Source organism: Cervus canadensis, chromosome 11 (genome assembly GCF_019320065.1).
Source record: "Cervus canadensis isolate Bull #8, Minnesota chromosome 11, ASM1932006v1, whole genome shotgun sequence".
Taxonomy (NCBI): Eukaryota; Metazoa; Chordata; class Mammalia; order Artiodactyla; family Cervidae; genus Cervus; species Cervus canadensis.
The window spans coordinates 45,631,310-45,646,070 of record NC_057396.1 but is presented as its reverse complement, the minus strand read 5'-3'; the positions used below and the strand labels follow the sequence as shown (position 1 = coordinate 45,646,070).

Here is a 14,761-nt window from a genome sequence, read left to right as displayed (position 1 = left end):
TGCTACTGATCATAATTATATCATACATGCCTTGATAACTGCATGCACTAGAGGTGGTGAGACTGTTTGGACTCCAGTTTATGAGTTAATTTTTCCTTTTGCAGACATACTTTAACTATCATTATTCTGTGTCAGGTACAGAATTTGTGAGAGGCTTACATATACATAAGACATACTCCCTGTTCTTAAAGAATTCAGTCTAGAACTCTTCAAATTGTATGTTACTGGATCATCAGAAGAATGGAAGCATGTGTAAATATATTTCAATATATAGCGGTAACTCACATTAGTGAATGATCAAAGTAATCAGGACAATGTAAAGAAAGAATACACTGAAAAATGTCCTAAATTTGCTTGGAAAGAAATATTTTGACCATGGCCTTGCGAATTTGCTTTGTCTTCACACTGTAGATTATGGGATTCATTACAGGAGGGATGAGCAGATAAATGTTGGCAATGAGAGTATGTACAAGGGGAGGGGCGTGCTTCCCAAATCTATGTACCAGTGACAAGCTGATCATGGGGATGTAGAAGATGGCAACGGCACTTGTGTGGGATACACACGTTCCAAAGGCCTTTTTCCGCTCCTCTGGGGAGGTAATGCTGAGCACGGAATGGATGATCAGGACATAGGAGAGGAGGATCAAGACAGAGTCCAAGGCAGCAGTAGAGATGACAATGGCCAGACCAAATGCACTGTTGATTTTGGTGTCTGTGCATGAAAGCTTCATCACATCAGGATGGAAACAATATGAATGGTGCAGAATATGACTTCCACAGAAGGACAGACGCTTAAGGAGCAGGAGTAAAGGCACTACAACTGTTGTCACCCTAACAACAATTGCAAAGCCCACTTTGATGATCCTTGAATTGGTTAAGATTGTGACATATCTCAGTGGACTACAGATGGCAATATAGCCGTCAAAGGCCATTGCAAGGAGTACCGAGGACTCCATTAATGTGAAACCATGGATAAAGAACATTTGGCCAATGCAGGCGTCAAAACTGATTTCTCGAGTGTTGAACCAGAAAATACCCACCATGGTGACCAATGTGGAAAGGCATAGTCCTAGGTCCGTGAAGGATAACATGGAGAGGAAATAGTACATGGGTTCATGAAGGCTTGACTCAGTGATGATGACGAACAAGATCATGCCATTCCCCGAGATGGCAATGACATAGAGACAACAGAATGGGATGAAGATCCAGGCATGGTAGGTTTCAAAACCAGGGATGCCAGTAAGAAAGAAGACTGTAGGGTGAAAAATGCTCTAATTGAAGGATGGCATGATGAGTGAAGGAAGCAGAGTTCCCTGAGGAAAAGGAGCATGTCCTGCAAAAACAGGGAAGAAAAATGATTTCATTTTCTTCTACAAATCTTACAATTTTGAATCACTAGTGAACCTTGTCTTGTTTTTAAAGGCAAGTGCCTTACTATTTATTCTTTTATTAGATTCAGAGTTGTATTGATGACTTAGTGGAAGAGACAGAGGACTAAATCCAGAGCACATGGGTTTTAGCAAGATTCTCATTTGTTACTTCTAGACTTCAGTATATTAAATATATCCATGCTTGTGTGCATGCTGTTGCTTCAGCTGTACCCGACTCTTGTGACCCTATAGATTGTAGCCTACCAGGCTCCTCTGTCCATGGGATTCTCCAGGCAAGAACATTGGAGTGGGTTGCCATTTCTGACCCAGGGATGGAACCTGCATCTCCTGCATTGGCAGGCAGTTTCTTTACCAATAGCCACCTGGGAAGCCCTAAATATATCCATTCAGTTCAGTTCAGTTCAGTTGCTCAGTCGTGTCCAGCTCTTTGTAACCCCATAGACCGCAGCACACCATGTCTCCCTGTCCATCACCAACTCCCGGAGTCCACCCAAACCCATGTCCATTGAGTCGGTGATGCCATCCAACCATCACATCCTCTGTCATCCCCTTCTCCTCCTGACCTCAGTCTTTCCCAGCATCAGGGTCTTTGCCAATGAGGCAGCTCTTCACCAATGAGTCAGCTCTTCACATCAGGTACACACATATGAAAGAGGATATTAGACTAGATAATGGTAATATATTTCCCATGTCTATGATTCTGTGTTCATGGGCAGATAGGGCATTTGAACACAAATATAGGACAACAGAAAGCCAATCCATCCTGCTTCTTCACTTCTCATTTTTCAAGGAAAAATTCCTTAAGAGGACCAGTAAAAGTTTGCATACCCAATAAAAGCAGTATAGTTAAGATATTTTAAAATATTTTACAGAAAAAATACTACTTGTTTAAATAAATATATAAGAGCTTGGACAGCAAGAAGATCAAACCAGTCAATCTTAAAGGAAATCAACCCTGAATATTCATTGGAAGGATTGATGCTAAAGTTAAAGCTCAAATACTTTGGTTACCTGATGTGAAGAGCGGACTCATTGGAAAAGACTCTTATGCTGGGAAAGATTGAGGGCAGAAGGAGAAGGAGATAGCAGAGGATGAGATGGTTAGACAGCATCAGCAGCTCAATGGACATGAGTTTGAGCAAACTCTGGGCAATGGTGAAGGACAGGGAAGCCTGGCGTGCTGCAGTCCATGGGGTTGCAAAGAGACATGACTGAGAAACTGAACAACAACACTGATAAAAATTAAATATTAAGAAAGACATAATTCAATCAGTACATACAGACTATAGTGTGTGTAGTTGGGAAAGCATTTGTTCAAGTAGTAGTTATGAATCTGATATTGTTTAAGAGAAATTCTCCCTGAAGAAATAGGGCTTAAGTTAACTTTAATGAGAACAAAGGAAGTCATTGCAAACTAACAGATAATAATTGGAGCAGAATCATCTAGTAAGAATATTTATTTCGAACAAAAGGGCACTGAAAATGAATTGAGGGGTTTTGAGGTGGGTGTATGGTCCGTCAGAAAGTCTTATTAAATTTGGACGTATTTCCATTTGGATGGTGGTTGATGACTCTGACCCAGCTTCTCTATTTGAGGTTATGAGCATATACTCAACCCAGATCAAGAAATCTCTAGGATTAAATAAGTTCCTTTATATTGTTTTTTTCCTAAGTTTTCTGACACCCTATTTTTATCTGTAGAAAGAATGCATGGATTTTAAAGTGTGTATATATTCTTTCTCTCATTCATGTATGCATCCTTTCAAGAAACATGTAAATAATTGACAAAATGCCAAAGTGCCATGAACAGGATTGAAATTAGGCCTAGTGCATGGAGATAGTTTATATGTTACGTGGGGAAAAAATAAAACATCTCAGTTTAAGTTAGTTTGATGAGTTTCATGCCAGCTCCTTAAAGAACATGGCACAGCTTCAAACTGAGTGGGAATAACTTGTCACAGGACTTGTAATAAAGACAGCATTTGAGAAAAAAAGAGAAATATGTTCAATATAGGAAGCCCCTTGAGGACTTACTTTTTTAAAATGGGTGGAAAATTTGAATTAATAGGCAATGCATAAAAAAGTAAACTCCATGGACCTCATTTGAAAGAGAAGGAATTTCACATTTGACTTGCAGGAATTAGAACACGTACTTAATCTCTACATCCCCAATGTCAACTTAAAAAATATTCACAACTGAAAAGTTGAGAGTTTTGTTTTACTCAGCGGATATTATTAGGACACCAAGCCAGAGAGGTGGCATCTCAAGTAACCCTGAGAGATAACAGTATCTAGTGCACATTTCCAGAATTGTTTTTCTTTTCTTTTTACAGATGCTAAAACCCCCACCATATGGAAGAACTTAACTACTTAATTATGATGAACACATTGCCCCCAGATCTATTGGAGCTGGAGGATTGATGTTAATGATTCTAACACCAAACTGTTTCCTTACTACCAACCAATTAGAGTATTGTACACCAGCTGATCACAGAACCTGGGACACCCCTCCCTCACCTTGCCTTAAAGGTGCTTTCCTGAAATCCATCAGATATGGGAGTTTGCTTGTTTGACACAAGCTGTCCAGAACCCCTTGCTTAATGCCCTGAACTAAATGCTATACTTTCTGCACCACAACAGGGAGCTGTTCTGCACAAAGACAAGGGGACCTAAGTTTGGTTCCATAGCAGAAGCAGGCTCTCAAGTTATAGCTCCTTTAATTATAGTAAATAAATTAAGTGACCTCATGGATTGTTCAAGTGTCAAAGCTAGTCTTCTTAACAATAGTGAAAATTTTTCATTGTCTCCTTTGGACCAAACAAGTTACATCATTTTACCTCTTTCTCTGAATCATTCTTTCCACTATTCTCTAAGCTTCTTATGATGTCTTTTTTTCCACTGATATAATGAAAGGGCTATTCTAATTCAGTGAACTCTGTTAGTAAAACATGTGGGCAGGAATGGCTTTCTTTTTCTTAATTCTGTGTTTCTTAAACTACTCTTAGTTGTTCTTGCACTAAAACTAATGAGCAAATGATAAATAACTCATCTTGGAAAAATACATTTATGTCTCTTTCTTCCCCATAGTGAATTCTTCAAGAATTCTTAAATTCTTAAAGAATCCTTGAAACCTAAGCGTCCTTGTAACCAGACCACCAAGACCCTATAAATAGATTGCCCCATCACAAAGCTTCACATCCATCACTCTCACAAATGCATAGTCTATTATCAGGTCCTTTTTACAGGTGAAAACATTGAGACTAAGATTACGAAACCAAGGCTTAGCAAAATCATGTTACTTTCTCACATTTATCTACATGGCAAATCCAGGAGTTGAACTGTGTTCTCTCTGATTTCACTCTGTTCTCTTCACTTCTTATTTTAAAAAGAACTTAATGAAACATGTGGAATAATGAACACATGTTCACGACTGAAGTCACTATTTTAATAACTGTGTTGAACAACACAGCAGTTGTTTTTAAATTGATATATATGAATATAATATACTAATCTCTTGAATATGTACTACCAAATGCACCAATTTCTTTTGAACTTCGGCTTTATAAATGATCTGAAAATTATACAGTTCCTCATATATTTAGAAAAGACTTCAATGCACTGAAACATTGACCTCATGCAAAGAAGAGTTCTTGAGTGTGGAAAGGGAGGTCATTTGACCCTTTGAAAGCCATCCCAGGCAGCAGCAGTGTCTTAGACAGAGAGAGGATCTCAAACTAAGAAACTTACTGGCAAAAAGGTCTCTGTCCTAAGGCTTAGGAAACAGTTCCTGAGTAGTCCTGCCCTCTTCAACCATCTCTAAAGTTCTCTTTTGTTAGGAGAACTCATAGACATTTTTCAGGAATGAGAGATCTGAGAAAGAGATATCAGATCTGAGAAAGAGTTTATAAGGAGTCCAGGAACTTCCTGGGAAAGCCATTTACCCAGCAGAAAAACCATCAATTCCTAAGAGAGAACTCCATTCAGCTGTGTCCTTCTAACACTTTTGCCCCAAACAGCTGACTGTGGAGGGCAGTTCATTTCAGTCTAACTTTTTTTCCTTCCTCCAAAGAGAATCCTGAATGGATTATGATTGTAGTTCTCATTCAAAGGCAATATTGCCCCTGTACAATTTTATAAGACAGTAAATCAGCTAACAAGAATATGAAAACATGATCCACATTGTAAGTCATCAGGGAAATGAAAATAAGACAGTAATAAGATACCACTACACATCTGTTAGAAATGCCAAACTCCTTAACCCTGACATCAAATCCTTGTGAGGATTTGAAGCAACAGAAGCTCTCACTCATTGCTGATGGGAATGCAGGATGGTATAGCCCCTTTAGAAGACAACTTGGTGGTTTCTTACAAAACTAAACAAGCATATTCATACCATGCAATCCAGCACTTGTATGCCTTAGTATATACCCAGAAGAGTTGAAAACCTATGTCTGTACAAAGATTTGTTACACTCGTTTTTTTTCATTTCTATGCAAGGACTGGTATGATAGCTCCTTGACTTTGTATCCTTGTAAAAGTTTGTTAAAAGTAAATTTGTGAGTAGAACATCCAAAACAATCCACCTGCTCTATGCCTAGGCTCACTGGTGATCCCCACACAACCCCGCTCCCAGCTGTGAGATCTATCAGCCTTCAGTATCAAGTGCATGGATTTTGTACATTTCTAAGAAAACTTTACATTTCTTTTTAAACCTTCATTAATTATTTCATAAAGCACTTTAAGTATCTATCACATACCCAGGTTTTGCACTGGTAATGCAGAGAATGGAACTGAGTCACTACCCTCTAAATGCAGAAAGCCTAGTGAAGAAACAGCCATAACACTTGATGATTATAACAGGGCATATTTATGGTGAGAGCATTAAAAGGCATGTACTTATCCTGCAGGTAGATCAATACCAAGTATGTCAGGAAACATGGGAGAACAGAGTATAGGAAAAACAAAAGTGTTTAATTAGCATATTCAGTATGTCTGCAGCACTGGGTGCAGGTGGGGCCGTAAGTGACAAGTAAACCTAAGCAAGGAGGGAGGGTCCATGTTGCAACATCAAAGCGACCTTACCAACATCAGAGTGATTAACATAACCAAGCTGGTGCAAATGATTGTCAGTGTTTGATTTGGATATTTTGAGTATTTTGGCTATCTCCTGCACAGTATAATTTGATTTTTCTCAATTAATGTCTCAATGTGATTGCTATCAAGTTCAACTGGTCTACCAACTGCGAAGGACCATCCAGAGAGAAATATCCAGCACAAAACTTTGCAAACCCCTTTTGATGTGTTTGATCAGTCATAGTACCTTCTTCATATGCTGCACAAATCTTTTTTTTTTTTTTTGGCTTTTCAGTTGTATTCTTACCTTTTCTGAAATGATAAAACATAGTATGTCAAAAATGTTGCCTTTTTTCTTCCAGCTTCAATAATAAAATGTGTTCACAAAAGGTTCCAATTTTGAGAAGTATTTTTTAATGCATGCTGATATGATAGCTGTCAAAGTACAATCTAACAGAATTGTGGATAAAGTTAAAGACGACTAAGCACTACTAGAACCATCTTATGGGAAAAAACAAAGGAACCTTTTGTCAAACCCAATACTTTGTGTCTCTGTAGATTTGCCTACATTAGACATTTCATATAAATTGAATCATATACTGGGTAGTCTTTTGGTACTGGCTTTTTTCAATTAGCATAATATTTTCAAGATTCATCTATTTTGTGGTAAGTGTAAAAGTTTCACTCTTCCTAGTTGTCAAATAATGTTCCATTGTATAAATCTATTGTGTTATATATAAGCATTTTTCAGTTGAGGGACATTTGAGTGGCAGAAACATTTGTTAACACTGTTCTTTCCTCATTGAACTTTATGCATATCTGTGTCAAAAATCAATTGAAAAGAAATGTGAGCTTTTATTTCTATATTCTCAATTCTATTTCATTAAACTATATGTCTATCCTGTGCCAGTATTTTACCACCTTGATTACTGTAGCACATTTTGAAATTGTGTAATGTGACTCTTCCAACTTTGCTGCCTTTTTATGCTTTTTGCTATTCTGGGTGCCTTAAAATTTCATATGTATTTTGAGACAAGTTTGTCAATTTATGTAAAGAAACAAACTTGAATTTTAGTAAGGATTCATTACAACTTAAGAATCAATTTGGGAAATATAGCCATATTAAGTCTCTAAATCCATAACCATTGTATATCTTTTCATTTATTTCCAACTTCTTTAATTTCTTTGAGCAGTGCTTTTGTCTACAATGTTTTCAATGTATAAGTTTTGCACCTCCTTGGCTAAAATTATTTCCAAGTATTTTTATTCTTTTTGATTCTATTATAAATGAAATTATTCTTTAATTTCAAATTTGAGTTGTTCTTTGTTAGTGTATAGAAATACAATGGATTTTTAACATATTGATCTTATTTTATTGAACTTTCTTGATGTGATTTATTAGTTTTAATAATTTTTAGAATAGATTTCTTGGGATCTTTTAAACAAAAATATCAGATCATATGCAATAATGTGGATGGACATGGAGGGTTATGCTAAATGAAATAAGTCAGAGAGAGAAAGACAAATACTGTATGATATCACTTAAATGTAGAATCTAAAAATACAACAAGTTAGTGAATATGATAAAAAGAGGAACAGACTTACACATATAGAGAACAAACTAGTGTTCACCAGTGGGCAAAGGGAAGGGATGAGGGGCAATATAAGGTTAGGGGACTAAAAGATACAAGCTATTATATATGAGATAAGCTACAAGAATATATTGTGCAGCATGGGGAATATAGTCAATATTTTATAAAAACTATAAATGGAGTATAAGCTTTAAAAATTGTAAATCACTGTATCATACATCTGTAACTTATATAATATTGTACAACTATACGTCAATTAAAATAAATAGATAAATAAAATTTAAACACTAAAAAACATAAATTTCCACCAAACTACATCCCCACCCCACCCACCAACCTTCTACTTTTTTGCTTTCGAGTTACAGATAGAAGAGATGATATTAACTAAACTAGGTTTTAGAAGTCATAGATAAGGAGTAGCTTTTATTGCAGAGTTGTTAGAGTCAAACTCAAATCCCTTGGACTCAAATCCCAGGACTTTTTTAAAGGTCCTGATGATCTGTTTGGTTTTCACACTGTAGATAATGGGATTCATCACTTGTGGAATAAGCAAATACACATTGGCCATAAGAGTGTGTGCATAAGGAGGTGCCTTTTCCCCAAATCTATGGACAAAGCACAAGCTAAGGAGAGGGATGCAAAAAATGGCAACGGCCCCTATGAGAGAGATACAAGTCCTAAAGACCTTATGCTTTTCCCTTGGGGAAGAAATGCTCAGCTTGGCCTTAATAATCAAGACACAGGAGAGAAAACTAAAGATGGAGTCCACTCCTGCAGTAACTATGAGGACAGTTAAGTCCTTAAACACTGTTGATCTTATTGTCCGAACATGAGAGCTGGATTATATCAGGATGGAAACAATAAGAATGATGGAGCACATGGATTTTTCAGAAGGATAGATGTTTAAGCAGTAGGGCCATAGGCGTTAGGATCACTGTGCCTCTGACTAGGATGGCAAACCATACTTTGATAATTCTGGAATCAGTCAGAATGGCAGCATATCTCAGTGGGTTACAAATAGCAATGAAGCGATCAAAGGCCATTGGCAGGAGCACTGAAGGCTCCATGACAGTCAAAAGTTGAAAGAAGAATGTCTAGGCAATGCAGGCATTGAAACGGATCTATCTTGCATTGAACCAGAATATGCCCAGCATGGTGACTAGTGTTGAAATACACAATCCCAGGTCGGTGGGAGACTTGACTCAGGGATGATGACAAATAGAATTACACCATTCCCAGATAAGGTAGTTATGCAGAGACAGCAGAGAGGGATGGAAAACCAGGCATGGGCAGCTTCTAGTCCTGGAACTCCCGTCAGTAAAAAGATCAGAGAAGAGGAAGTAATGTTAGGAAAAGGTGACATTTATACTATGGATGAATAATAGTGTTGAAATAAAATGTCCTATAATGATAAATGAAAACACCATTCAGTAAATTCATTATGATTTTTGGAGATTTTCCTTAGGACCTTATCCCCATGTTTTTTCTCCCTAGTCTTTATTCTTTCTTTGCTGTACTGAACGTCTCCTCCATTATTCTTGTCTCCTGATTTGTAACAGAGAAGAGGGCATTTTAAATAAAATCTCAAGAGTACTTTTTGTTATCTTCCACTTTGATCCTAAGCGTTTTTTCCCCCTTTCTTTGTACTCCCCACATAAAGGAGAATTGGATCAAGATAATCTGAAAATACCAAGAAGTTAATGGAGACCTCAAAGTAATAATAGGTTATAAAAGAAAGATGTATTACTTAACAAAAATACATCATATGCTAGAATATTTGTGTTAATTCTAGTGCATTCTTGTGGAACTTTATCATACATATAAAAATATATAGTCTTTCTAGGAAGCAATTTTTTAAGGAAATAATTTTATATATGTTGAAATATCCTATTTATTATTTCTTGGTCAATGGATCTTACCCCTGACTTGATTGGGTCATTTCTAATCTAGGGTTACATTTCTGATCTTGATTTTTTTCCTTTTATGTCTGTTGTCATTGTAGTTGTGTTGAAACATAACTGGTAAAGATAATTCTCTGTGATATTGCCTTTAGCAATTACTCCTTTCAGAGGCAACTGTACTAAATTCCAGGGTTGAGAGCAGGGTGTGCAGATCCCTGGTATTAGATACTCCCTCTTCAGCCCAGTCTTGTTGCAATTATTGCCACCCTTTACTTGCCTACAGTCTCAGAACAATACCCTTACAGAGTCTGGCTTCCTCAAAGTAAACAACATATTTGAACTTCCAGTTCCACCAGTAGATTTTTTGTTATGTAAGTTAGGTCCTGAATGGGGTTTTTTTTCCTTTCTCATATTGACTTAACTCTGATCTAGTCCCCTTATGTACTGCAAACTCTTGCTAAGATCCTCACTAAGTCAATCTGGTGGTGCTGTATATATTCTTAATTTTCTTCTCTTTGCCTCTTGAAGATTGGATGACTTTCTCATAGTCCCAGTCATTGACTGGAATTCCATTGGTCACTCATAAATATTGGAAACATGATTCTCGAACCACTTAATTTGGAGAATATACTCCTATAGCTGTGTTATTCCTACATGATTTTACTGCCTTAGTGACTGAAACATTTTTGGCTCCAAATCTTAGTTTGAGATGCCTCTTGTGACTACTTTTATTTTTAATCCCCAGCTATTATTGGTCTCCAGTCTCAAATTTTATTCCTATTCTTATAGGCTACTGAGATCCTAACATATCTTACATCTGAGGCTGCTCAATTTTTGTTCAGAATAGCCACGTGTCTTTGGTCTTGTTATTCAATGTTAATATATTAAGCTGATTGAATTAGTCATCTCCGTGATTTTTTTCTTATTCTATGCAGTTTCAATTTAAAAAGACTTCACTGGTACATGGTTATGGACATTACTTAGTATCTTAAATATATGACAGATTCTAAAAGGGCTCCACATACAGAAAAATTCAAGTGCCTATTTTATTGACTATGGAATGGCTACTGTCACGATATAAGGTGACTCATGTTCTATTAATTTTATAATTATTTGACAGAAAGGTATATTAAGTAAAATTAAATCAGTTTCTCACTCAGTTTTCTGGCATCATGAAAAATTAATATGTAAAAATTTTGAAATCAGAGGACATAATATTCTTGATAACATTTTCTCATTGGTAAATTGGAGATGATAGTAGTTAGAGTTACTTTGAAAGGAAGTTAAGACCTATCATTTACAGAATTCCACAGTATATCAGGCCTGTTATTTAGCTCTTTAAGTGAAGAATCTCATTTAATTTGAAAATCATATTGTTTTTAAGACTCAGGCTTTTCATCCAGGAAAGTAAAAATTAGAGAAATAAATTTTGTAATATTTCATACAATGGAAAAGCTAGGCTTTGAATTCCATCTTGGTATATTCAAAATTTGTTAAATTCCACCATGGTACATACTAATGCTTCTTGATGGTGGTAAAATTGGTAGAATAACATTAAATAAATAAACTTTTATGTTACATATATATGTGGATTACTAAAATGTCAAGTATTCATGTGACTTTTTTCTTCAACAGCCATATGCTGTCATCTTTCTTTGTCTCTAAATAGTAATGTAAATGCATAGACATTAGCATTTCAAACACTTGGTGCTTTGATAGATTTTTTTTGTGTATGTTCTGATTTTTATTGTTCTACTTAAAACTTATTTCCTTATCAACATTCAAGGGAGATGAAAAAGCATTATTTGCTTACATGCTAAATTATGAAGATGACTGGTAAGATTAACATTGTATAATGAGATCTGCTGGAATCATAGATTTGAGCTAAAATATTAAAAATTAGTTCTATTCATTTTCATAGTCATTGCTGGCGTATTTAACCTAAGTTAAGTGACTTCAAATGCATCTCTTTGATATCAGTCTGGCTTGAATATCTTGATCTCGTGAAGAGTATTATAGTCTGTTATTCTGAATGGAACAATATTGTTACAAGGAAGATACTAATGAAACTTTCATGCTCTACTACGAATAAATCACTATTAGTTTTGGATAAATTATTTATCTCTTAGAAGCTCAACACTAGGATTTGAGCATATGACCCCAGATATCCCATAGTCAATATTTTCACTTCAAGAAATCAAATCTCACTTTTCATGGCAGAATTATATATTGATGACTGAAATTCAGCTTTTTGGGCTATCTGAACTCTCCATGTTCAGTACCATGAGTAATATATTTTAGATTTCTTTTCTAAGGACTCCTAGTCAGTTTTCAAATTGACCACATAACCTGGATTACTTTTTGATTTTCAGAATTTCATTGTTTATAAATTTTTCAGATTGGAGATTCAGTACATTGGAAAGAATATCTGTTCTTTATTTCTAAGCTGCACTGAAAACAATAAAATGCTATTTTATTGTTTTCAGGTAACGGAATACAGCCGATTAACAATGTTGTGATAGTTTCAGGAGCACATCCTGCGGTAAATTCTTAAACCAAAGGCAATTGTACAACATCTTTTGTTTGCATGGCTATTATAATTTCCTCTTTAAAATACTTCCCCTGAAGAAGCCAAATCTCTTACAGCAAAATGAGCCCACACAAACCTTCCAACATTAATACACATCCATGTCTCTCTGATGCCCTTGCACTTACGTCAAGTGAAGAGGGTGAGGAAGAGACAGGGCTATGTGATCTCCTTCAGTTCCCAGAGTAGAGGTTCTCTATGAAGAACCCACTCTCGGGAGAGTCATTTACCCATCAGAAAATCCTATTCCTAAGGGATCTTTCCGGCCAGTTGTATTTGCTTGTTTTGCCTTTGTTCTTCAGAGTCACTCTGCATGCCTAAATTGACTTGCTTTCCCATACTGTTTAGTGTACTACAATTGCTGAGGTTGTTTTCTTTTTGACTTATGATGATTGATATTGAAATTATATGACAGGAAAATATAAACATTGAATAAACAAGACAAGTGTGCAAATACAGTTGCCATGCATGCTTTGGAGAAGAAAAAATATTATCCTCCTATAATAGGATTTTATCCAGTTATTCCACAGACAGGGCTTCCCCAGTGGCTCTGTGGTAAAGAATCAGCATGCAATGCAGGGTACTCAGGAGACTCGGGTTTGATCCCTAGGTTGGGTGATCACCTGGAGGAGGGCATGGCAACCTGTCCAGCGTTCTTGCCTGGAGAATCCCATGGACGGAGGAGCCTGGTTGGCTACAGTCTATAGGGTTGCCCAGAGTCAGACACGACTTAAGTGACTTATCACACAGCACACATTTCACATAGAGGAAGATTTAAATTTTCCTTCACAGGTAGACATCAAAACAAATAAATTTAGATTGGAGATAACAAATAAACCACAGATATGGTACAACACCTTGTTGCATCCTGTTATATCTCAGTGGCTCCCCAAGCTGCTAACTTTGAGATATACCTGAGGCATCTTATTATAAATATAGATGCTTAAGCCAGAACTGGTAAAATAATATATTCTGGAGGGGGCTTGAAGGAGGGTGAATTTTTGTAGATTTTGTTTTTAATTTTTTTGAAGTCTTTATTGAATTTGTTGCAACATTGCTTCTGTTTTATGTTTTCAGTTTTCTGTCCACAAGGCAGGTGGCAGCTTAGCTCCCTGACCAGAGGTCAAACACAAATCCCCTACAATGGAAGGCAAAGTCTTAACCACTGGAGCCAGGGAAATCCCTAGATTTTGATTATTTTAGAGCAGTTTTAGTTTCATATCAAAATTAAGTGAAGGACCTCCATGGTGGCTCAGTGGTAAAGAATCTGCCCACCAATGCAGGAGATGCGGGTTCCATCTGTGGTTCGGGAAGATCCCCCATGCTGTGGAGCAACTAAGCCCACGCATCACAACTACTGAGTCTGTGCTCTGGAGCCCAGGAACCACAACTACTGAAGCCCATGCAATTTAGAGATTGTGCTGCTCAACAGGAGAAGTCACCACAGTGAGAAGCCCATGCACCACAGCTAGAGAGCAGCCCCTGCTTGCTCCAACTAGTGAAAAGCCCACACAGCAACGAAGATCCAGCACAGCTAAAAATAAGTTTCAACAATTATTTACAAAAATTAAGTGGAATTACACAACGCCATATACATCCCACTCCAACACATGCACAGCCTCCCCCATCATCAACATCCCTCACCAAAGTGATATAATTGTTGCAATCAATAAACCAGCACTAAAAAAAATAGAAAAAAAAATAAAAATAAACCAACACTGACATACCATTATCATTCAATGTTCATAGTTTACATTAGGATTCATTATTGGCGTGGTTCATGGTACATATTTTGACAAATGTATAATGACATGTGTTCACCATCATAGTATCTAATTGCCTAAAAGTTCTCTCTGCTCCATCTATTCATCCTTCCCTCCCCCTAAGTTCTTGTCTCCATGGTTTTACCTTTTGCCAAAATGTCATATAGTTGGAATTATATAATACGTAGCCTTTTCAGATTGATTACTTTCACTTTATAGTATCCATTTAAGGTTCCTCAATGTCTTTTGTGGCTTGATAGCTCTTCTTAGCAACCACTGTATGGATGAACCAGGGATCTGTAATTTTTAACAAGATGCCCATCCATCAATATGTATCTAGCCCTGTATTACAATCCTGTGGAAAGGCCTTTGGGGAATATATTACAGACAAGAGGTATTTTCTTTAAAATTTGAATGTCAGTTAAAATTGTATATAGTGGATACAGCATTCCCA

The 14,761-nt window shown here is 36.6% G+C and overlaps 2 pseudogenes; both read right to left on the bottom strand.

Annotated features, from left to right (window-relative positions):
- Window positions 1–344: 344 nt before the first annotated feature.
- On the bottom strand, window positions 345–1,289 carry LOC122450081 (annotated as a pseudogene).
- A 7,170-nt stretch (window positions 1,290–8,459) lies between these two features.
- On the bottom strand, window positions 8,460–9,419 carry LOC122449313 (annotated as a pseudogene).
- Window positions 9,420–14,761: the final 5,342 nt, after the last annotated feature.